Genomic DNA, 24,305 nt, shown 5'->3' with positions numbered 1-24,305 from the left:
TCATAAAACCTTTGCTAGCATTATTGTCCAAAACTACACCGATGCCTCTTGAGTGGACGGAAGAATGTCAGAAAGCTTTTGAACAGTTGAGACAGGCCCTTTGTTCTGCACCCGTGTTAGGAACACCAGACTACACGAAACTTTTCACATTATACGTGCACGAGAATGATGGGTGTGTGTTGTCAGTGTTAGTGCAGTTACACGGGGATAAGCAGAGACCATGTGCATACTTCTCTGCCATTTTGGATCCTGTAGCACGAGGACTGCCTGGGTGTTTTCGAGCAGTAGCGGCAACAGCAGTAGCCATACGACAGAGTGAGGGCATAGTGTTATCACACAAATTGTTGGTGTTAGTTCCTCATGCAGTAGATGCCCTGTTAAACCAAACAAAGACCCAATACCTCACGAGTGCACGACTTACAGGATACGAGCTGACACTCTTAGCGCCACACATAACATTGAAAAGATGCGCTACTTTGAACCCCGCGACTTTATTGCCCTATCCGGCCGAGGAGGGTCAGGAAGAAAAACATCACGACTGTGTTTTCCTGACTGAGGAACAGACAAAGGGTCGTGTTGACTTACAGGATGTGCCACTTCCTGATGTGGAGGGGGAATTGTGGGTTGATGGATCGTGTTTGAGGCTGGCAGATGGTACGACTTCCGCAGCATACGCGATCACGACTCTTAAGACGGTGGTCGAAACAGCTAGAATACCACAAAAATCGGCTCAGGCAGCAGAGCTAATAGCTTTAACAAGAGCCTGCGAATTGAGTGCTGGCCTATGTGTGAACATATACACGGACAGCCGGTATGCCTTTGGAGTGGCCCATGACTTCGGGCTTCTCTGGAGGGAACGCGGGTTTTTGACATCACACGGGGAGCACATTATGCACGGAGAGTTAGTGCGTGATCTCCTGAATGCGTTGCTTTGCCCTAAGAAAGTAGCAATAGTAAAGTGCAGTGCCCATAAAAAGATTACGGATAAAGTGGGTCAAGGAAATGCCTTTGCAGACAGCATAGCAAGGCAGACGGCTATGTCCCGAACTAGCTCCCCTATGTACGTGGTACAATCACAAGCTGAGAGATGGAGTGATGCTAGAGCAGATATACGGGATATTCAAAAATCAGCTACAGAATCCGAACTTGCGGCTTGGGCAGCAGATGGGGTACTAGATGACGAAGGTTGTTGGAGAAGCAAAGACATGGAGAAGTGGAAATTGCCTGCGGCTTACTTACAGGCGATGGTCCAGATGACTCATGGACTGGCCCATGTTGGAGCTCTTGCAATCACTCGTCTTTTAACACGAGTTTGGGAACATCCTGAGATTGCAAATACTGCAAAGAGAGTAGTGCAGACCTGCCTGGTGTGTTTGCAACACAATCCTGGGAAGGGGACCCATACTCCGAAAGGAGGGTTCGTTCCACCTTCTGCACCGTTTGAAGTGCTTCAAATGGATTACATCCAACTCGAGCGCTGCAATAACCTGAAGTACCTCCTAGTGGTGGGGTGCGCTTTTAGCAAATGGGTTGAGGCCTACCCCACGAAAGACAATACGGCTTTGACAACAGCTAAGGTGTTGCTTAAGGAATTCTTTCCTCGCTTTGGAGTTTGCAAGTTTTTGTGGAGCGATAATGGGCCCCATTTTGTTGGTAAGATTGTGGAATATGTACTGAAGGGATTAGGGATTCAGCAAAAGTTCCACGCTGTATTCCACCCTCAGTCAGCAGGTTTGGTCGAGCGGTACAATGCCACGTTGAAGCTTAAGCTGGCCAAAATTGTGGCGTCTACATCATTGAAGTGGCCAGATGCGTTTCCGCTAGCACTACTATCTCTTAGATCAGTACCCCACTCACGAACTGGCCTTACGCCCTATGAGGTGGTGTTTGGCCGCCCTATGAATATCTGGGGGGTGCCCAAGCCGCGATTAATACATGATGTGCCTTGTGTTATGATGAATGATTATTTGGCACGATTAACAAATGATTTGCTCTCTATTCATCAACAGGTTCGAGAAGCGCTCCCTGATAACTCCACTGGAGAAGGCCACGATCTTCGTCCTGGGGACCATGTGATGGTCCGTTCGTTTGAAAGAGCAAGCAGTTTGGAGCCCAGGTGGAAAGGCCCCGAGCAGGTCCTCCTGGCAACCCGCACCGCAGTACGAGTGACGAACAGGAAGCGGTGGGTGCATTCGACACATTGTCGCCGTGTCTCTCCGGATCTGGTGACTCCTGCTGTGTTGACTGATTATAAGGAGATCTTGGAGAAAGAAAAGAGCCCAGCTGTGACGTCGGCCGAAGTGGAGGGAGCCTTCCCGGACCAATCTGCTACCGGAAGAGAGCGCTACGATCTACGTCCACGATAAGAAGATTATAAGAAGATTTTTGTTCCTTTTTTTATGACTGGTTGGTTACCGCTCCAGGTTTGTGAAACGGAAACCGGGAATTCCAAGGGGGGGGGATCAGTTCTGCCAGAGTAGCGACACCCGTCTTGGCCCGGAGAAGAAAACAACGGCTACCTCGGAGTTCAGCACCGTATTTTTCTTTTTTTTTAGGTATACACGTACGTGTATCTGGGACAACTTGTGAACACTTTGTGCCACTTGAGGCTTTGCACAAACTTTCTTGAACTATGGCATCAACGGCATCTTGTGATAAGAAAATATTGGGTGCCTTTTTCTTTGTTCTAACCATTGTGGTGATAGCTGTTATGGCCTGGGTAGTCGAACTTGTGGTGCCTGTACGTGAACATTTGCTGCCGACTACCCCGGCACCGTCTGAACATTTTCATTTTACATTGCCATTCCATGAAGAGCGCCATCGCCAAACGTATTTAAATAACAGCTTCATTAAGATTCTTCACCACACGCATAATATGACCAATACCTCTAACTGCTGGGTGTGTGGAATGTTGCCTGGGCACCAGAAGAGAGGGGGCACCCCACTTATTCCACTCCCGTTTTCGCACAATGGGTCATGCAATGCCTGGTACACCCTCCTCTTTACTTTGAGATGGCCAACAAAAGGGGGGGTGCTTTTCCGTTTGAATAAAATATGTTCCCATGACAAGGATGGGTTTCCCCGGGCTGAGGGTACACGTTTCGAATGGGAAGAATACAGGCCTGATAATGTATCTGCTCCACGTATATATAGCAATCAGCGAAATGTGAATGTATCCAGTGCTCATGTCATAAATGTCATTGCCACAAAAGCCGATTTATGCATTAGGAACAAGGGCACGATCGCAGTGGGGAAAAGCGAATGTAATATTACTCTCACGTTTGATAGCCCGAATGGCATTTCATTTGTTGCATCTCGAAACACCTACTTTATCTGTGGAACGAAGGGGTACCATCAGCTTCCAGTGGGGTGGTTGGGTACGTGCTACGTATCGTTCGTGTTACCTCCGGTATTTATTGCCCCTCCAATGTACCACAACGATTACACCTTGTACCATGATTTCGTTTTGAACAGAGTTAAACGAACTGTTGCCCTAGAGGACATTGATCAAACGGACACTGCATTACAACAGTATGTGGATTTCAATCTGGGACTATTCTCCTTTGTGGGGGCTGCATTGAACAGCCGGAAAATCAGACGACTGACACGCGTTGTCGAGGCTGTTGCGAATGACACTGCTATTGCTCTGGGGAATATTACCGAGGAACTGCAGATTTCCAGAATTGTCACCCTCCAAAACCGGATGGTGTTGGACGTTGTTTTGGCTGATCGTGGGGGGGCATGTAGAATTATCGGAAGCAGCTGTTGTGTTTACGTTCCTGACAATTCTCCATCTGTGTATGATGCTATTTCCAAGCTGCATAAAATAGCTGCCGAAATACACCCGGACAATGGAACTTGGACACTGTCAGGATGGTTCTGGTCCATGATTGCAGCTTGGGGCTGGAAACTGTTGACGATTCTCTGTATACTTGTGGGAGCAATGTTTTTTATATGCTTGTGTATCCAATGTGGCCCTGCCTTATGTTCAATGTGCCTATCAGCTTGCTTACCGTCGAGGCGAGCTCTTGCCCATGACAAAATGATGCTACACAAAGAGGTGACACAAATTATGTTAATAGATATCGAGGACGAACATCCAGACTATGTTCATTATGAGGTAGATTCAGCTAAACGCTAAAAGGGTCGTCTGTCGTAATTGGCCCGTTCGGATTAGCGATTAGCTGAACCTACACGTTGTCCTCTTTAACTTGGCTATATACGATAAACGCCATTTTGAATGTTGCAGCGGCCATCTTAGACCATGAGCGGCCTCGTGGCCGACGTGCCCTTTAGTCCTTTGTCCGTTCCACTGACCACTCTCATCTGCCCAGCAACAGGCTATTTTTAGTACTGGTCAAGCCACACATGCGCAGTTCTCACTGACCCGTAAACCTTCAGGAATGTGCCGCTAACTGACCAGTGGGTTTGAAACTCTCCAATGAGCTGGCAGTATTCCAAAACATGACCATATATGTCTCGAAAATGTGTCTTAGCTTGTGCCGCCTATCTTTTATTGCCCCAAAATTGTATATAAACGGGGTCACACCGGTGTTCGGTGTGATACCTCTTGCATTACCGAAGGGTGCTGTTTGAGTGTACCACCACCCCATGGGGTCGTAATAAACTTGTTCTTTGCCTTTTACAGTTTCCGTGCCAACAGTTCTTGTGTGTAAGTGGGTAATCTCTGGAGCGTGTAGGCCTTGGGAACCCCGAGATACTTCAACTATATAAAAACGTAGAAGAGCCTGGGTCGCCTGCCGCGCTCCATACAAGTAAGCAAAAATCACAAACACAAACAGAAATCGAGCTAATGTTCTATTCCCGGATTGATTTCAAACCTTTAACTACACAGAACGAAATCACCGCGGAACGCGCAATAGACTTCAACAAAAGATCACTCTGAGACAGAGAACAACCAGTCCAACAAAAAAACAAGTAAGTGTCAGCGCAGCCCTTACTTAGATACCATATGTGCAAATAAGTGTGAGAGCTCAACATATTCATTATATTCGCCTATCCTTAACTATGTTTAGGTAATGGTGAAAATTCAAGTTTACCTGATGCCCCGTTTTGGAAAACAGCAGTCAGCAAATCCGTGACGCAAGGTAAAATTCCACAGGCTTCGCCTGTACATGAAGCTAAGCAAAGAGTTCAGGGAAAAGGAGATACTAAATGTCCCCAATTTTGCACCACAGGTACACAGCCCGGCCCTGAGGAAGAACCCAATAGATTAAAAGAAGGGTTTGGAAACGCGTCGGCTATTTGGCTGTTTAAAAGAGGCGCACAACAGCATAGGGCAATGCAATCATAAAACTAACATACCCAAATGAATTTTGGTGCATATGATTCAATGTCTGTTTTATGAAAAAGTGAAAGTGTAACTGTTTATGAATTTTTCTTTATTTATTTTTGTCTGAACACATTGATTTGAAATGTATGAAATATTGCTTATATTGTATCCCCAGTAAAAGGGATGTTTCACCCTCTGTAGATTGTCTAAATATGTAAATTTGCTTTGAAATGTACGAATAATGACAAATGCATACCTTCTCGAAATAATGAAAAGAAGGCACACACCAGCTGAATAAATAAGCTCTGGTTTGTTAAACTCGAGCCCTGGCACCTTCTCTTCTTTACTAACGTATCTTGTCCAGCCAGGACCCGTAGGACAAAACCCCTCCATTTATAGACATCTGTTTAGTTATAGCAGGAGAGCTGCAATTGATTGATCATTGCCGGTATTGATTCATGTAGCTGTTGAACAGCGTGGATGAGGTGAGATGTGAGGGACTCCTGCTTTTATGATGTAGGGATTGGATGAGACAGGAGCAGTATGGATAACATGTGTTCCGTTTTGAAGGTGGGATGTGATCCAGTCGAGAACAGTCCCCTCTATCCTGGCTTTGCAGAGTCTTTGAATTTGACTGTCATGATTAACTGGTCACAGGCAGCTGAAAGTTGCAAGAGAAGTAGTGCAGCGACCCCGTTGAGGTCTACTGTGTTTCCACCCCATTTAGGTCTACTCTGTTTTTAAAGTCATCCCAGATGGTGATGAGGCACATTTTGTGCCTCTTCCTAGACAAATATACTGAATATTGGACGTGCCACTCTAAATACTGAGACTTGGTGCAGACAGACTTGTCCTCAGTGCAAAAACAACAACAATTGATTGACGGAATGTTGCACAATGGCAAAACATTCACCCCCAGTCACAGATCTGGGTTTAATCCATTGTTATTTTGCTCACCACACCACCCCACCCCAGTTCAGACATGGCCATATGCAAATCAGTCTTGACCCTGTGCCTCATTGGAACAAACCAGCCCGAACTGCCAAGCCATGTCTTCCCTGGACCGGAATCAAGCATCCTAGGACCGGTTTCTGGATATCAGCCGTCATCAGTGAGGATAGCTTGATTCCAGTGGCATCGGGGTTGCAAATGCAAAAACAACAATTGATGGACGGAATGTTGCACAATGGCAAAACATTCAGCCCCAGTCACAGATCTGGGTTTAATCCATTGTTATTTGCTCACCACACCACCCCGGCTGTCCTCAGTGCACCACTGATTATCAGGTTCGGCAGCCTGTCAAACACCCAGACTTGGTGCAGACAGACTTGTCTACCTTGGGCATGCCATTGGTACACCCACTGCATGGCTGTGCTGCAAACTCCTCTAAATAGGCTCCCAGATCTCAAAAACTAGATCATGACCAGAAATCATTCTAATGGACCTGAACCCACGATGACGGGTGGGCAGAAGTAAGATTAATAGTTGTACCCCTATACTTGAAAGAAAGAAGCCCCAACCACACAAGAACCTCTCGAGGCAATGGAGAAAAACCAAGAACATTAAAAAGTTACGAGAATCGGTGAGCCAGCCAGCAAAGAGTCAGGAAAGAAAGAATTCCAATCAGCCCCACAAGCAAAACGCAATGGAGTATAATCAGCCCTGTGGCATTTTTTTACGAGGCTGCCTGTTTATAGGCAAATACTGCACTTCAAATTCTGCCACTCAAAAACTAGAGATCAAGCAGTTATCACCGTGAATGTGACCATGCAAGATGTCTGATGGCACAGTAGTAGAAATGGAAAACAGATGCAATTAAAAAAAAGATTCAACTTGTGAAATATGACAAATAAATCTGTACCTTGGTTTTGATCCAGTAACTTTGTGAATTCTATGGTCCTCAGAAAAGTGTCTGAATAAATAATGTGTCATGTCATTATTTCATGACAAATGTATTCAGTTCAGTTCAGTTCAATTCTTTTATTCGATTAACCGTTTTGTCAATCATAAAAAGTACATCGTCGTTAAACAATACATCATAAAAACACAATTGTTATTAATACATTTTAGGAATACAGTTTTTGTTCATTTGCAGCACTAATACTGATAATCAAGCAAAGTTCATTTCCAGAGTTTTACGAATGGCTATACAAGTTTTCAAAAACACAGCTAAATTCTTTGCCACATATTGCGAGTCAAGCTGTTGCAAGGCTAAAAACGCCGGGCGACAGGTCCTCAACCCCATTTGGCGTAACAAAGGTAAAACCCAGCGCCTGCGTGGTACTGCATAGTAGTGACAAAACAGTACTACGTGCATTGTTGTTTGAGGGGAGACCTTGTCGCATGGACATTTATCCAAATCATGTGACCAGATTAACATTTTAGGAAAGGTAACTAAACGAAAAAACAAATTAAACCGAAACCTCGTAATAGGTACTTTTCATAGTTGGATATATGATACGATAAATATGGTTGTGTGCCTGGGGACATCTGAACCATCAGAATATGGGCATTAGATTGTTTAGATACTTCACCGGACATACGGAGTTCCCTTAGATGAGTAAGACAGTGAACTTTCAGGGTTTTTCTACTCATCTCAGTAATGGCTGAAGGCTCGGTGATGTACTGTAAAGTCAAGGTCTTTCAGGAAATTGACCACGAAAGACAGCCATGGGATGTTTTTCCAGGCCGACATCTCGAGACAATCTGAGATCAGGGCACGCGTAAGGTGGCACTGGGGCTTTGTCCATATGCGGTGCCATAGGAGCATTGGTTGACACCTAACATAGTCTGTTAAATAATCTATCCCAAGCTCTATGTGGCATCCAAAAGAGGGGGCGCTCCGCGGGAGAGCCAGGAGATATTTTACGAAGCCATTTTGTATTTTTTGTAGTTCATCTGCTTTTACGTAGCCCCAGACCCCGGCTCCGTATGTGGCGATGCTCAGGCATTTTGCTTGGTGGATTTTAAGCAGTACTGAGGGAGATGGTTTACCCATTTTTCTGGAAAAGGAGACGAGGGCAGAAGTTGCACGTTGGTAGAGCAATCTTCTATTTACCATCGCCCTTTTCCATGATAATTTATCGTCTACGAGGATGCCCAAGTAGGGGTATTCCGTAACGCGTTCCAGTTTTGATTGGTCTATGCAAAGATGTTTCGAGCTTTTTACCTTGGGCCCTGATTGCATGACAAAGGTCTTGGTCTTATTGACCTTTAGTCCGAGTGAGAGCATAAAAGTGCAATATTTATCTAGCTGTTTCTGAAGCTGCACTAGGGTCCTAGCAAATATTACGGAGTCGTCCGCGTAGAGGAGTGCTGGTATCGGGCGCTTAATGATGGTAGGTAGATCCCGGCTCCCCTCCAGCATGGCCGCTTCCAGGCCGTTGGTATATAAATTAAATAAAAAGGGGGCGAGGACGCAGCCTTGTCTTACTCCGCGGTTTATTGGAAAAGATGGGGTCAACTCTCCGCCAGTGCCAAATCTTACGCGAGCCGATGCGCCAGTATAAAGCTCCCGCAAGAATTTGAGAAGAGGTGGGTCAACACCCAACTTGTCCAAAATGGACCAGAGCTTAGCATGGATTACACAATCAAACGCCGCACTGAGGTCGACGTAGACCATGAAAAGGTTTCCCCGTTTAACTCCAGCATATTTCCCTATTAGAAGTGTTAAATTTAGTGCTTGTTCGACAGTGCCCAGTCCCTCCCGGAAACCATACTGTAGGTCCGTTAAGATGTTTTTTTCTGTCGCCCAGTCCTGGAGGCGGTCCAAGATTAAACGGCCCGCGACTTTACCCAGTGAATCCAGGAGGGAAATGGGCCTGTAGCACGTAGGGTTATTTCTCTCACCTTTTTTAAAGATTGGGAGCAATATGGAGGAAGACCAAGAATCCAAAAGTCCATCTTTTAGTACAGCAGCGATTAGCTGGGTGATTATAGGAGACCACAACTCGATGTTAAAAAGAAATATATCTAGTGGTGCTCCATCAGGGCCAGGGGCTTTTCCGGCTTTTGAGGAAGATAGTGCGCTTATAACTTCATCAAGAGAGAAGTTAAGGTCGATAGGATATTCCCCTTTCTCAATGGGCTCGGGTACAAAGTTTTGGTGAGCGACACTTTCTGCGATGGGGTCACTAAAGATTTTTGAATAGTGAGACACCTACTCGTCCGCAGACACAGCTACATCCAAATATTGATGAGAGCTACCCTCGCTCAGGAAGGGAGATTTTACCGTTTGCCAGAATAGAATGCTGTCTTTTTTATTACAACTCTCGTGTAATTGGGCCCATAAGTCGTTCTTATGGTCTCTCCTACAGTTATGCTGAGCCTGCTTATATTCCAGTCTTAGTTTAGCTATTTTTACTTGGTCCCTAATTGGATTATGTAGCTCTTTTTTTAAGGCGTTTAAAGCTTTTCTGCAAGCCGTATTGAACCAGCCTGGCTCCTTGCAACAGCCCTGCTTACGGGTTCGAAAGAGGGCCTTCTGGATGACTTTCAGAATTTCCCCAAAACTGGTGATAATTTGCGCTGGGGAGGATGTCTCATTTAAGCATGTATTAATCCAAGGGAGTGCAGTTGAGATCACAGTGGTTGATGTTTCAGCTGGTTCGATTCTTGACCATTTCACACAGTACCCATTATTTTTGGCCATGGACAGTGATTCTTGGGCCAGAAGGCTTTTCTTAAAAGATTGAGGTGCACTCATAAATAGAGATAGTACTATTGTGTTAGGGAAGTGGTCTCCTGAAATTTCAGATCCTGTGCTAAACTGGGAAACAGTACCCTTTAATGAATAAGAGCATAATATAAAATCTATGGTGCTAAAACAACCCCTTCCGTGAAAAGTGGGATTAAATTCCACGGGGGGGTCAGTAAGTTCATTAGCAAAAGTCAGTTCCAATGACATTAGACTACCATTAAAAGAGTCTCCTACAGAGGAGTGAGTAAAATGTGTCATAGGGCAATCGTTTTCGTCTAGGAGGCCACAGTCAGAATTCATATGTATTCATTGTTTACTTTTGTCTACCTAGTCGTACTCCTAAAGCGTGGAACGACCTCCCTCTCCATATCAGGGCCTCCTCCTCTCTTCTTCTATTCCGCAAGAGGATAAAGACCTGAATTTTTCAATCAACTAACCTACCATAGGCAGGGCTAGGAACACACACCTGCTCAGCGCCAGGATACCCTCACGGGTGATTGTGTGTTTTACAGATACACATGGAATGTTCAGAGTGTTTGTGCTTGAGGAGAAATCAGTTGGAGCGGATGGGCTGAGCAGCAAGGAGGCTGCTCCTGGAGGGGCATATTATGGATCTTACTATCTTCCTGTAACTTACATTTGAACGTGTACCCTGATGAATAAACCAATAACTGGTTTTCTACGCGACTTGTCTTCGAGACATCATGGAATTTAACAACAGCATCTTCTTGTTCACTCTTTGGGCATCAAGCTGTACTTCGAACAAGGTTTATTTTATGGAACGCCGTGAATGTTAGGCAGGTCCTGCACATGATGTTAAACTGCACCAGCTTAATGCAAGCATTTCTAGAAACCTTAATTATGTGGGCACATGATCTATCCCACTTAACTTCTGTTATTGTTGTAGAACAGTCCTTTTTATTAGACCAGGCGATAAAAAGTCTGTCACCTTGCTGACAGGTGAGGCATGTCTACAAGAATTATTTTCTAAAGATTAGACATGAGTCCACGTAGCACGTAGTGGAGAAGTGTGGCTCACTGGTTAGAGCGGCAAACCCTGATGCAGAGCTCTGACCAGGGTTCAATTCCCGTCGCGGCAGGGTCTTGGGCTCAATGTCCGCGGACCCGATAATTCTCGCCACGGTGCCTACTCTAATATTGGGTCCCACTCTGCAACTCTGGGCAATAGCTTGCTTAATCTCCACACCGGCCCTAATCGCTAAGGATGCTTGGCTTCACCTTGGGGTGCCCAGGAGTGGGCGCCTCACAGGAACAGGCCAGGATGGGTGCCTCAGCGGTACAGTGCGGGGACACACTGGCTAGTGTAACCAGGCGCTTTATAAGCTCAGTTACTACTACTACTACTTTCAGTGTTAGCAAGTTCTCCGGCCTTTTAGGAAGATCACCTCTAGTATGCCGCCCAGCTTTACTATCAGAAAGTTGTACATCCGAAAAGTGTTTAATTTGTTAAAAAAAAATAAAAAAGAAGTGCCAGGGACCCAAGTTATTTCATGTGAGGTCACCGCAGCTTACACACTGCTAATGTTGCCAAATGCAGAGCATATTGAAGTTCAAAACATTCTGCCGATTTGCTGTTCTGTAAAATAGACAGCCAGGACCACCATGTGGGCCAGATGTGTCAGTAATCCGTTTTGCGATTTCCTAATTATGAATCCTTGCGATTCGCAATTTAGAAATAGCAGAACAGCATGTAGGAAAGTGTTTTGAACACACTCTGCGATTCCTAATTGGTCGCAAATGACCTACCTCATGAATATTAATGAGGTAGGTCGCAGTTTGCAATCCATTAGGAATCACAAAAATCACAGCGATGGTGGCCTGCTGAGATCAGCAGACCACCATGTCTGTTATTGCTTTTAAATAAACGACAGGCCTCTAACTACTTGTAACTATAAACCACAGATAAGTGTGGAAACAGAAAGCCGTAAACCTGTGGATAACACCCAATAGCCAATAATAGCCAATAATCCACACCCTAGTGACTCACACCATAGAAACCAAATTTCTTACTCTATTTACAAGGTAGCGCACGGCTGCCAGGAGCGTTTTGCGCGCTTGCTGACTAGCGTTTTAAAAATGTTATCTTTTTCCTTTTAGGTCTGCTGGGACCCTTCGTTTTCACCTCCCCTTACCTGCACTTAAATTGTGACCCTCACCGCCGCTTGGCGGGTCCGGTGCCTGGGGTGGGCCGCCATTTTGGATTGGGGTAGAGGCATTTCATCTGCCAGCGCTTCACTGTGCATGCGCCAGCGGGGGAACGCCTACTTAAGGCGAGTCCCCGGTCTCCCTCCACCTGACAAGGTAGCGCACGGCTGCCAGGAGCGTTTTGCGCGCTCGCTGACTAGCGTTTTAAAAATGTTATCTTTTTCCTTTTAGGTCTGCTGGGACCCTTCGTTTTCACCTCCCCTTACCTGCACTTAAATTGTGACCCTCACCGCCGCTTGGCGGGTCCGGTGCCTGGGGTGGGCCGCCATTTTGGATTGGAGTAGAGGCATTTCATCTGCTACCGCTTCACTGCGCATGCGCCAGCGGGGGAACGCCTACTTAACGCTCCTCCCTTAGCGTAGCGGGATCGCGTAGCGGGCGGGCCTTCGCGTGGCCGGAGTCGTGCCAGAGTCCTGCCCGTCTGCTCCCGTCAGCGCTAAGGCCGTGCGAGACGCTGCGGGTAGGTGGGCTGTGGCAGGTGAGACAACTTTCCGTGAGCCGCGATGCTGACATACTCCAAAGAGAGTCTATATTCCATCGGTCAGGTCAGTCAGCGGTGTAGGCTTCCGCCTGTTCATCCGCTCTGTGGCCCGTACCGTTGCCGCTGCAACGGTTGGGCGCTTGACCCCCCGGGGTCCATCCTCCAGAAGGGCTCGTCAGTTGCCCACCGTATTAAGGGCTCTCCGTCCTTTCTGCGGGTTCTAACCCTGAATGTTAGATCGGCATTGAAACACCATCAAGACATCTACGATCTAATTGAGGATGAAGCCCCCGATGTCTTTGCCATTACTGAAACCTGGCTTCAGGACGCGGATGCTGCTATTTCCAATCTAGCATGCCCCCCTGACTATTCTATGTTCACTCTTAATAGATCATCCAGAGGCGGTGGTATAGCTCTCATAGTTAGGTCTTGTTTTACCTGCGTGTGGAGCGGCCTCAACATTGCCGGGTGTGAAAGCGCCTCTTTCAAGATCTCAGTCAGCCCCCAGTTTACGTTCTCTGGGATGGTTGTGTATCGTCCGCCGGGTAGCGATGTGGTGTTCAGAAAATCATTCCCCGACGCTGTTGGCACACTAGTTATAGATTGTGCCAACTATTCCATCCTGGGTGATCTGAACCTACATTTTGATACTCCTTCCAACCTGATGGTACGCAGCATTTCTGCTGACTTAGAGGCCTTTCAGCTCTCCCAGCTGGTTTCTCAGCCTACTCATATAGGGGGACATATCCTGGACCCCTTCTTTACTAATCTGCCGGAGACTGAAATCATATCTATCTCTCCGTTAGCATGGACCGACCATTCCCTGGTGATCATCCAATGTCCTATACCCGTGACCCCTTCCATCCCTTCGGTCAGACGGGTATCTAGGAGGCTCTGGAACAAACTCAGGCTAGAAGACTTTCACCGCCTTCTAGCTGAAGATCCGCTGGGCCCACTGAATGGCGTGGAAGAGGGCTATGACCATTTTTGCTCTTGGATTGCCAGGGCTCTGGACTCTCTGATCCCTATCGTATCGAGTAAAATCAGCACCAGAGAGTCGAGTCCCTGGTATGACAGCGCCTTATTATTATAGGGGTTTGTAAAGCGCCTGGTGACGCCTCCCGGCGTGTCCCCGCGCTGTGGAGAGAGAGTACTTTTAGGAGGAGAGACAGAGAGCCTACATCTAAAGAGTAAATAGATGGGTTTTCAATAACTTTCTGAAAGTTGACTCATTTATTTCTTGCCTGATGTTCGTGGGGAGGGCATTCCACTTCCTAGCAACAAGAGTGCGAAAGGACCTACCTCCCATTCTAGCCTTTTTAGAGAGCGACGTTTTAAGCAGGCCCGTTCCTTTAGATCTGAGAGATCTGTTGGGCTCGTACGGTACTGCTAGATCGGCCAGATATGAAGGGGCTTTTTGGTGGATAATCCTATGGCACCAGAGGAGAGCTTTAAAATGTATCCTCTTGCTAATTGGCAACCAGTGAAGGGTGGCCAGGGAAGGTCTGGAGGGAGCTCTACGAGGAAGTCTTAGTACTAGGCGAGCTGCTGAGTTTTGCAAGACCTGTAGTCTTTTAATGTTTTTTTCTGATGTACCCAGCAGCAACAGATTCCCATAATCTATTCGGGAAGTGATAAGTGCCTGTGTCATGGTACGTCTGGAATTCAGCTGGAGCAAATCCAGGGTACGATTGAGGGTTTTCATGACTCCAAAGCACTTGCCTACTGTTTTTTGACATGGCTGTCGAAGGAGAGCTTGTTGTCTATCAAGACACCCACATTTTTTGCTTCCTGATTGGGAGTAGGTAGGGGACCCAGACAGATAGGCCACCAGTCCTTCGTCCATTTAGTGTCATTTCCACCTATTATTAGAACCTCCGTTTTTGTGCCATTTAATTTGAGACAGTGTTCCGTCATCCATGCAGCAAACTTGCACATGCAGGATTTGAAATTTTCAGCCTCGGAGGAGGGGGCTTGAGACAGGGAGATTAAAAGTTGAGTATCGTCGGCGTAGGAGACAAGCTCTACGCCGAACGATTGTACCACTCCTGCCAGCGGTGCCATGTACAAGTTGAACAGGGTGGGACTCAGGGCAGAGCCCTGAGGTACCCCCTGTTCTAACGTCATACTGTCCGAGAGGAAAGTCCCTCTTTGGACCTGAAAGCTCCTGTTCGTAAGAAAGGCTTTCAGCCATCCCAGTGCCTTTTTGGTGACCCCCGGGGTTTGACAAACTTGCTTTGCAAGTTAAATCTGGTTCTCCAGTAAGACCTGCTCTTTTTAGAGATCATGCCTTTATGGGACGTTCTGTTGTATGTTCCCTAGTCAACCTCTCACTGGAGTCGGGTGTGGTTCCAACTAAGTGGAAGCAGGCGGTGGTGTCCCCAATCATCAAGAAGCCCACCATGGACCCATCGAAGCCCGAAAGCTACCGCCCCATCTCACTGCTACCCTGGCTGGCGAAGTTAACAGAGGCTCATGTCAACTTGGCCCTGTCAGAACATCTCGCCCGGACCAACGCCCTTGATCCCACACAAAATGGCTTCCGTGCTGGGCACAGCACGGAGACTGCCCTCCTCGTGATGGTAGAACATCTCCGTGCGGTGTTGGATGCTGGTCAGACGGCGGCGCTGATACTGCTAGATCTCAGCGCCGCCTTTGACACGGTCTCTCACAGTATCCTTCTGCATCGGCTCGAGGAGATTGGTGTCGGGGGCCAGGCGCTGCAGTGGTTCCGCTCCTTCCTCGGCAATCGTTCCTTCTGTGTTGCCATCCCTCCCTTCAAGTCCAATTTCCAGCCACTGGCCATGGGGGTTCCGCAGGGATCCTCGCTGAGTCCCACATTGTTCAATCTGTACGTGAGACCGCTGGCTGAGGTCGCCAGGCAGTGGGGCCTAACCTTGGTCTCATATGCCGACGACACACAGCTAGCGGTTACTCTCAGCAGGGATGCGGAACAAGATGCCCCCTGGTTTCAGGATGGACTGAAGGCGGTGGCCAGCTGGTTGACGGGGAACTGTCTACAGCTTAATGCCACTAAGACAGAGGTTATGATTGTCGGAAGGGGAGTGGAACTATGGGGTGACCAATGGTGGCCGCCAGAGTGGGACCAACTCCGACTCCGGTGTCGGAGCTGAAAAACCTGGGAGTCTGGCTGGATGCTGGTCTTACCTTCGTAGGACACATCAAAAAAACAGCTGCCTGTTGTTTTGGCCTGCTGAGAGGCTTACGACCTGTCCTCAAATACTTTGACGCCCCAACCAGGCAGCTGGTAATCCAGGCCACTGTCATCTCTCGCCTGGATTACGCTAGCTCTCTCCTGGTCGGGGCCAATCAGGCTGAGCTTACCCGCTTGCAACGGGTACAAAATGCTGCGGCCAGAGCGATTGTCGGCCTGCCCAGATTTTGCTCGGTGTCAAGTGTCCTTCGCTCCATGTACTGGCTTCCAGTGAGGAAGCGTATCCTCTTCAAGGTCCTTTGTTTGACCTTTAAGATTTTGAGAGGCATAGGCCCTGAAATTATGTCCAGCTTTCTTTCTTTCTATGTCCCTACGCGCACCCTCCGTTCCCAAGGCCAGGCCTATGCTGTGGTTCCTAGATACAGGCTTTGCCGTGTGGGGGGACGTTCCTTCAGCGTCAAAGCTGCAACAACTTGGAATGCTCTCCCGGTTGAAATTCGCCTGCTGGAGGGCCTCACGGCTTTCCGGAAAGCCATAAAAACCTTCCTGTTTTAGTTAGCCCCTTCAAATTTTCTGTTTAGTTCCTGTTATGTTATGTTCTACCTTGTCAATGCGCCAGGACGCTCCTTAGCTGGAGTAGCTGTGCGCACAACAAATAACAATAACATAACATAACATAACATTTCACGTTCCTTCTTTTCCTTGCCAGTAAAAAGCTCTGCTCATAGATCAAGAGTAGGGTAAATATTCTCAGTTACATAAACCACCACTTGTATCACAAGTTAAAAAAAGAAAAGAAACGAATTCAGAACACATGCAAGCACTCTTACCTATATAATCCAATTTCACTCTGTAGCTATTGCATCTACCAATTTTTCGTAACTGCGTGGGAAGCAGGTATACCATCAGTCGCTAGTATTGCCAAAAAGGAACGTGAAATAGAGTAAGAAATGTGGTTTCTATGGTGTGAGTCACTAGGGTGTGGATTATTGGCTATTGGGTGTTATCCACTGGTTTACGGCTTTCTGTTTCTACACTTATCGGTGGTTTATAGTTACTAGTAGTTGGAGGCCTGTCATTTCACTTTTGCATGCCTTGTAGGCCAGTCACTGATGTTGGACTGCGGTGTGAGCAGATGATATACGGATATATTTATAGATTCTAGGGGTTTTTCATTGTTGTATGTACTGTTTTTATTCTGCATAGGAATGTCTGGATACTGACCAACGCTGTGTCCGGAGGATGGTTTTATGGATCTGTGTGACCAAAGAAAGACCGAAACGTCGACATATTGACACCTTTTTCGTATTTGTGTACATCGGTCATTTTTTTGACATTTATGTTTTGTACATATATGTTAAGAAATTTCTGTTTCATGAAAAACATGTATGAAATTGTAAATCTGCTTTGCTGACAAAAGGGTGTTACACTACTATAAAGATGTGAAAAAGTAGTAGTGACAGTGTTGCTAAGAACCGGAACTGTTCTTCACAAATACAGCTTCTTTTGAATATATCCCTGTTGTAAGAATTTTGTTCACCGTTTTGGTGACTTGATGAAAAATTTGAATAATCACTGAAACAAATTCCTTGAGGAACATTTGTATAGAGATAATTGATTATACCCAGTCCCTCGAGGTATATTGGGTTGCCATCTTTTTTTTGTAAAGCAGCTCATTTACCTTAAAGGAAAACGAGATGCTTTACAAAAAGAAAAATGAAAAGTTTTCTGTACATTTTATAAAAGCAGGCAGAATGGGAAGGGGTCCCTCCTTCCAATTTGCGAATGGGTTAGCACCTACTTGAAGTAGGTGGAACAATGCGAATGTTTTGCAACCGCATTCACAGCCACAAAACATTCATACATACCATTAGGATTCGCTATTTGGAAGGGACGCCCGAGACACGCCCCTTCCAAATAGTGAATCACAAACACATTTTGCGATTCGGTAACAGGTTACAGAATCGCAAAAAGAAGGGGTTTGCTACATCTGAAGCCTTTTGCAAACACAAAAAAAGCTTGATACATCTGGCTCTTTAACTTCTAGGCGATAACACCGTAAACTTGTTGTAGCGGGATGGTGAGGAAAGGGGCGGGTTTTAGTGACAGCAGGTTTTATTTGACTATAGAGAAAGTCAGTACAAGTTTTCCTCAAAGGGGCCCTCCGGGGTGATCAACTCCTTATCGTTCTCCTCCTTGGTCGAGTGCCGTCTTCTTCCCAGGTGTTGCGTCGGGGGGTTCCTCCGTGAACGCGAGGCTTCCGGCTCGGTGATGATAGCAGGAGATCCGTAAGGAAGGAAAGGAAGAAAGGACAGGTATCAGTCCAAAGTCCTGACGTCGAGAAGTGCAAGGGACAGGGAGTGAGGAAACACCACTCGTGCTACTATACAGGTTACGGTGAGGGGAAAGGGGTGCAAACGGAAAGGGGTTACCGGGGACTTCGGGTCAGGGGACTGGTCTACCCCTTCTCTCCACCCAGCCCACTATACGGCTCCGTACCTCTGTGAGCCACACACCTCCTGGCGTGCGGCGGGGCGGCTCGTGTTGCCGATGGCCTCCTGGCTCCCGCGCCGCCAACGGGTCTCTCCTCCTGTCTGCCGGGGATGTTACAACGGTTCTTCCGGTCTCGTCTGCTTCTCTCTCCGCTCCCTTCGCCTCCTCTCTCGCCTCTACTCCGCTCTCGCCTCCAACGCCTCCGGAGGCGGCCATACTTGACGTCGGTGTTGGCTCCTCCCCTTCGCCTGGCGGGTGCCAGTTAAAGAGACCGCCGTCTTCATCTTCCTCGTCCCTAGAGGGGCATTGCTCCATAGCATACCCCCAATCGTTCGTCTGTGGAGACAAGAGGGGGGGTCACATAATGAATCCCCACATGGGGGTGACGAGAACCGGGGTTGCTGGGGTGACAGCCTCTCCGCGCTACATGTATAAAAAGGTGACCACATTTTTTCACTTTACAGACTAAGCTTAAGTCTGTTAATAAGTCCAACATAGTTCCCCCTTTACTGAATTTGTAAATTATTATTTTGCTGGTGAAAAGAGGAAATGGCACGGAAGGGGCGTGAGCTGGGAGAAATTGCAGGTGCCCTGTATTTTTAAAGTTTATTCAATTGAATCCTCAAAACGTTATAATTACTGACATGCATGTCAAGGCAGAATACATTTGGGAAAGTTCCTGGCCTTTGAGCGTTATTTAAGCAATTTACTTTGAGTATCTGTTTATTCATTGTTTACATTTCGCATTCTGTTATTGCTATTTTATAAAATATTTGACATGCGATGTTACAGCACAGAAATAGCCGTCTAGACTGGGCACCCAGAACTGAGCATCTCTGACCCTGGCGGCTGTGCCCTCGAGCGAGCTTGTCAATGGTCGTGTCCTCCAGAGATGGGGCTTGCATTTTATGTGATGTGCAGAAAAGGGCCAAGGAGCACCTGAGTGTAGGATTCTCTGATTTTTATCAGCAGTCTAGATAATTACGATGCAAAATAGATATTGTGCTGTTACTTGTGACTGGTTCTTTTTTGATTGGCTAAGGTGCTGTAGCTCCTTTCATTGGCTGGTTGTCACTTCTTCAATTATATGATGTGATTGACTGGTTGTCAATCTTTGTTGTGATTGACTGCTGATCTCTGCTTCATGTTGCTTTGCAGCTGAGGTGACCCTGGATCCTGACACTGCTCATCGGAGGCAATTCCTGTCCGATGATGGAAGAAGCGTGAGAGATGGCGAAAGAGAACAGTGTCTGCCTTACACCCCCCAGAGATATGATGTTGCCCTCATTGTCCTGGGGCGAGAGAGGCTGAGCTCAGGGAGGCATTACTGGGAGGTGGAGGTAGGGGACAAGACAAGCTGGATCCTGGGGGTGTGTGACGAGGCTGTGACGAGGTTGGGGGACATCACAGCATCTCCTAAGGATGGATACTGGACAGTGTGGCTCAAACATGATGAATATAGAGCTCTTACCTTCCCTCCCACCGTCCTAACTCCATCTTTGCCCGTCAGGGTTGTGGGGCTCTTCCTGGACTATGAGGCGGGCAGGCTCTCGGTGTACAGTGTGGATGACCGGTCTGTGCTCTTCACCTTCTCCGGGGCCTCCTTCCCCTCCACCCTACGCCCCTTCTTCTGTCCTGAGGTCAATGAAGGCAAGAACAATTCTGGATCGCTGTGTATCCAGCCGGTGACAGGATGGCAGAGAGAGCAGCAGAGGCTTTAGACGACACCAGGTAAGAGAGCTGTGCAGAATGTCAGTGACTGCAACCTAATAAAGTAAGTATTTATCATGTGTTTTGTTGTTATTAACGCCAGGTAAAGGAATTATGTATAATTATATTTTCACGATTTAAAGAAATTTGGTATCTTGGTACCTGTAGTGTCCGGCTGGACACATTCTAGTGTTTTGCCTCATGCTAACCCACACTTTACACCCACCGGTCAACGGTCAGGTGACCCTGTAAATAAAAGGGTCTGGGCGCACGTGCCCTGGGTCAGTTCCAGTACCCCAACTATATGTCTGTGACGTTAATGTGCCTGCATGTGGGTCTAGGGCCCAAGACACCACAAGGGCATGATGGGGTTAGCCCCCGCGTGTGAGCTTGCAGCCGTTATATGGTTCTATGTGGGGGGAAAGGTAGCCTGTGCTTAAGGCACCCCGCACCTGCTGCCAGCGTGATGGCCCACGAGAGCGACATCCGGCTCCCTGCATTTACCCGACTGATAAGGCAGAAGCAAACCAGTTGCTGTGCCCAACTACCCACTGGGCATAATTTGAGCCTCGCGGGTAGGACTGTATGCAGCGGGTGAAGGAGGGACCGGTCACAAGTGCCTAGACAAAGCCTCCCGGCACATTGAGAATATGCCCCATTGGTGAAGATAACACGGATAGACCGCAGAGAGTGCGCCCGCATAGTAAAGCATGGCCTGCAGCACCAGGAAGCCTACCATGGTCATTACCTAAAGAGGCACTAGCCATTGGGGCAACAAAATGCTGGGGCGCCAACAGGCGTGAAGGCCAGCGGAGGACGCACTGCCTGGCCGCACTGGCTCGGGGTGACACCGAACGCCTGCAGTCTATGCGAGAGAGAAGCCAAGGGCTACACCAAGAGTGGAGCTTTGCACAGGCAGCCCCAATAACTACAGCGCCGCTGTAAGCCGGATCCAAATACCATGATGGGAGGTTACCAGAAGCGCTAGACCTCCTGCACCAGCGCCGAGAGCCCTACATCGGCATCTCATGAGGGAAGCGCCGTGGCCACATGAAGAGAAGCATATACAGCGCAGCAATGCTGCCAGACCCCGTGTGGCTCGCAATGATGGCCACAGCGGTGAAGACGTAGCGGAAGCACCGCTGTTAAAGGTTTCCCAACCCTAGCGGAGGTTACCTGGTCCAGAATTTAGAAGTCTCGAGGAGAGCTTGCCGACCAATGTGACAAAGTGCAGCTACATCACAGGAGTCTCCGCCACGCACGTCCTTTTGCTGGCTATGGAGGCCCTGCTGGCGTGAGAAGCATGGTGGTGCCTAGCACCGGCCCCAGCAGCACCTGTGTGGAGAGTGACTCACACAACTGATGCATCCGAGGAGCTGTGAAGGTGTTGGCTGCAGTTCCAATTCTCCTGCACCTTCCTCAGTTGCCCCTAAGAAAGCCACGAGGCCTGTGGTATCAAGAAAGCTGTCCAGGCCTACGAAGGTTATTACACTGCCACGTAAATCCCATTGGGAGCTACTGCACCCGTCTCAAGAGCACAGTGTCCAGAAAGCACCCTGCAGAGCTGACCAGGCTGCTGTGGCCAACTGACACAACTAAAGGAACCGTAAGAATGTAACACAAGCGGTGCAGCACCTGCACAAAAGTCTATAGGTAACAGTGCCCTGCAAGCAAAAGACACGGGAGAGCAGTTCCCCCAGTGTGCCCATGCACACAGAGCCCACGACAGCTGCTGCTGCCTACACAGCATCCATCGGATTCTGCCAATCACTGCTTGTAAAGCCCGGAGGGGTGACTGCATAGAGCACCACTGGTAGCAAGAAGAGAAAAAAAAATGAGCAGAGTGACAGGACAGAGGACTCGTACCACCACAAGATGCGTGCACCCAGAGACACCAACAGCCATCAAGCCGGACCAACGTCCCTGGAGACAGCCCAATGGGAGAACCAAGTGTAAGCCGCAGCCAGCGTGAACCGTATCTCTCTCCAACGCTTCCCAGCATGACCGTCCAGTCCCAAGCATCGGCCGTCCAAGTCCGACGGCATCCCTGCTTCTCACCTCAGATGCCACGGGTTAAGAACAGCCTCAGCAAGATGAAGACATGGGCTGCAAAGTCCCTCCAGTCCTCCTCACTCCCCAAGGTCACCTAAAGCCAGAGATTGATGCCATGTGCATCATCACCAAGGAGCATCCCACCACCAGAGTGGATCCCCGCACGTTCAACGAGGCGAGCCTGGACACATTCTAAAGTTTTGCCTAGTGCAAACCCACAATTTACACCCACCCACCACAGGCGTCACTGGTCAAGTGACCCTGTAATTAAGAGGGGCCTGGGGCCCGTGCCCTGGGCCAGTTCCTGTACTCCAACTATGTGTCTGTGCCTTTAATGTGCCTGCATGTGGGCCTAAGGCCCAAGACACCACAGTACCCACCAAGAATGAGTCTGTCTGTAATATCACTCACAGTCACTAGGAGGTGAGTACAATGTCACTCAGTGGCAGCAAGTAAAGGACTCTGTACAGTGCCACTCACAGCCACCAGCTGAACGAGCTGTCACTCTCACTGTCACTGTCAGTGAGAGCGTAAATAAGTTTGAAGTCGGTGGGTTGAGTGTTGAAGTTGCTGTAGATGTGTGTGATCTTCTGGTGGAAGTAGTCCGCTAGGGTGTCACAGAGGGCTCGGGAGGTGTGAACTGAGTTTTCGATGTCAGGTGGGCCAATAAAAACATAAAGCAATGTACAGCCTGTAACGCCAGATAAAGGAACTGTGTTTGCCATTCAACTACCAGCAGATGTAGGAGCTGAGAATAATGTATTTCTCTGTTACAAGTTGAAAGATATGTCAATACCATCACTCACTTCCCATTACAAAAGATGAGAGAGCTCTGTACAAGATCACTCACTGCCACCAGAACCAGTTGAAGGATTTATGTGTGACATAATCTACAGGTACTTGAAGTGTCTATTCTCAAAGCCACAAGGTCGCTGACCTGTGTATTGACTCTTGTCAGGTCCTGTCACTAATACCAGATGTGAGAGCTGTATAAAGTATCATTCATTTCCACTAACACAAGGTAAATGAGCTGTATGTACTGCCACTCGCTGTCACCAGGTTACAGACCTGACCTTTCCTATCAATCAATCAATCAATCAATCAATCAAAGAGTTCTTTTAAAGAGCAACTTGTCATGCCTAGGGGTCTCCAGGTGCTATGTCCTAACGTTCTTGGTCGAAGATCTATGTCTTGAGCTTCTTTCCGAATTCTTCCAGTGAAGGACAGGTGCATAGGTGAAGGGGGAGGTTATTCCCGGACTTGGCAGGGAGGTAGGAGAAGGAATAACCTCAGTAGCTGTTCTGGTGGATGCGGGGGGGGTGGGCCAGGGCAAGGGAGGTGTAGCGGAGTTCCCTGGTGAGTCGATGGAACGTCAAGGGGTGGTTAATGTAGGCGAGCGCGGAGTCATGGAGGGTCTTGTAGGCGTGAGTCAGGAGCTTCAAGAGGCATCTCTTCTATACAGGAGCCAGTTGGGGGTGGTGCTTGGTCTCCTGGGGAGGTTGAGAACGAGTCTTGCTGTGGTGTTCTGGATGGTCTGGAGGCGGGTGAGTAGTAGTTTGGTGGCTCCGGCGTAGAGTGCGTTGCCGTAGTCAAGGCGGCTGGAAACGAGGGCTTGGGTGACTGATTTCCTGGTGGAGATGGGGATCCAGCAGAAGATCTTGTGGAGTATGTGGAAGGTGTGGAAGCAGTAGGAGGAGACGGTGTTGACTTGGATCTTCATGATTAGTTGGGTGTGTCTAGGATGATTCTGAGGTTGCGTGTGTGGTTGGAGAGAGCAGGAGCAGGGCCGAGTCAACTGGGCCACCAGGAGTCATCCCAGGGGAGAGGTTGTTTCCATGTTGAGTACTTATGTTTTCTCTGAGTTGAGCTTCAGGCAGTTGGCCTTGATCTAGCTGGCGATGTTGGACAAGGTGTCCTGGAAGTTGGCTCTAGTGGTCCATGTCTTCTGTGAGGGAAACGTTGGCACATGAGATGATGTTGAGTCAGTGGGTGCAGGCGATGTGTGCCAGAGGCGTCTTGTAGGTGTTAAAGAGGGTGGGGCTGAGGGAGGAGCCCTTGGGGATGCCGCAGATAATGTTCTTGGGTTAGGAGGAAAAAGTGGTAGGTGGGTCCTCTGTGTTCGGCTGGAGAGGAAGAAGGTGATCCATTTGATAGCATTGCCTTGGATGCCCAGGTG

General features: G+C 48.1%; 1 pseudogene across 1 annotated transcript in view; it reads left to right on the top strand.

The window, feature by feature from the left end:
- LOC147717622 (E3 ubiquitin-protein ligase TRIM39-like) overlaps positions 1-24,305 on the top strand; it is a 346,887-nt pseudogene that overhangs the window by 294,709 nt on the left and 27,873 nt on the right. The window contains exon 7 of the transcript XR_015295600.1: positions 19,526-20,098. The product of XR_015295600.1 is annotated as an E3 ubiquitin-protein ligase TRIM39-like (transcript). The remainder of the gene's footprint in view (positions 1-19,525; positions 20,099-24,305) is intronic.

Source organism: Lissotriton vulgaris, chromosome 5 (genome assembly GCF_964263255.1).
Source record: "Lissotriton vulgaris chromosome 5, aLisVul1.2, whole genome shotgun sequence".
Taxonomy (NCBI): domain Eukaryota; kingdom Metazoa; phylum Chordata; class Amphibia; order Caudata; family Salamandridae; genus Lissotriton; species Lissotriton vulgaris.
This window is presented reverse-complemented; position numbering and strand designations above follow the sequence as displayed.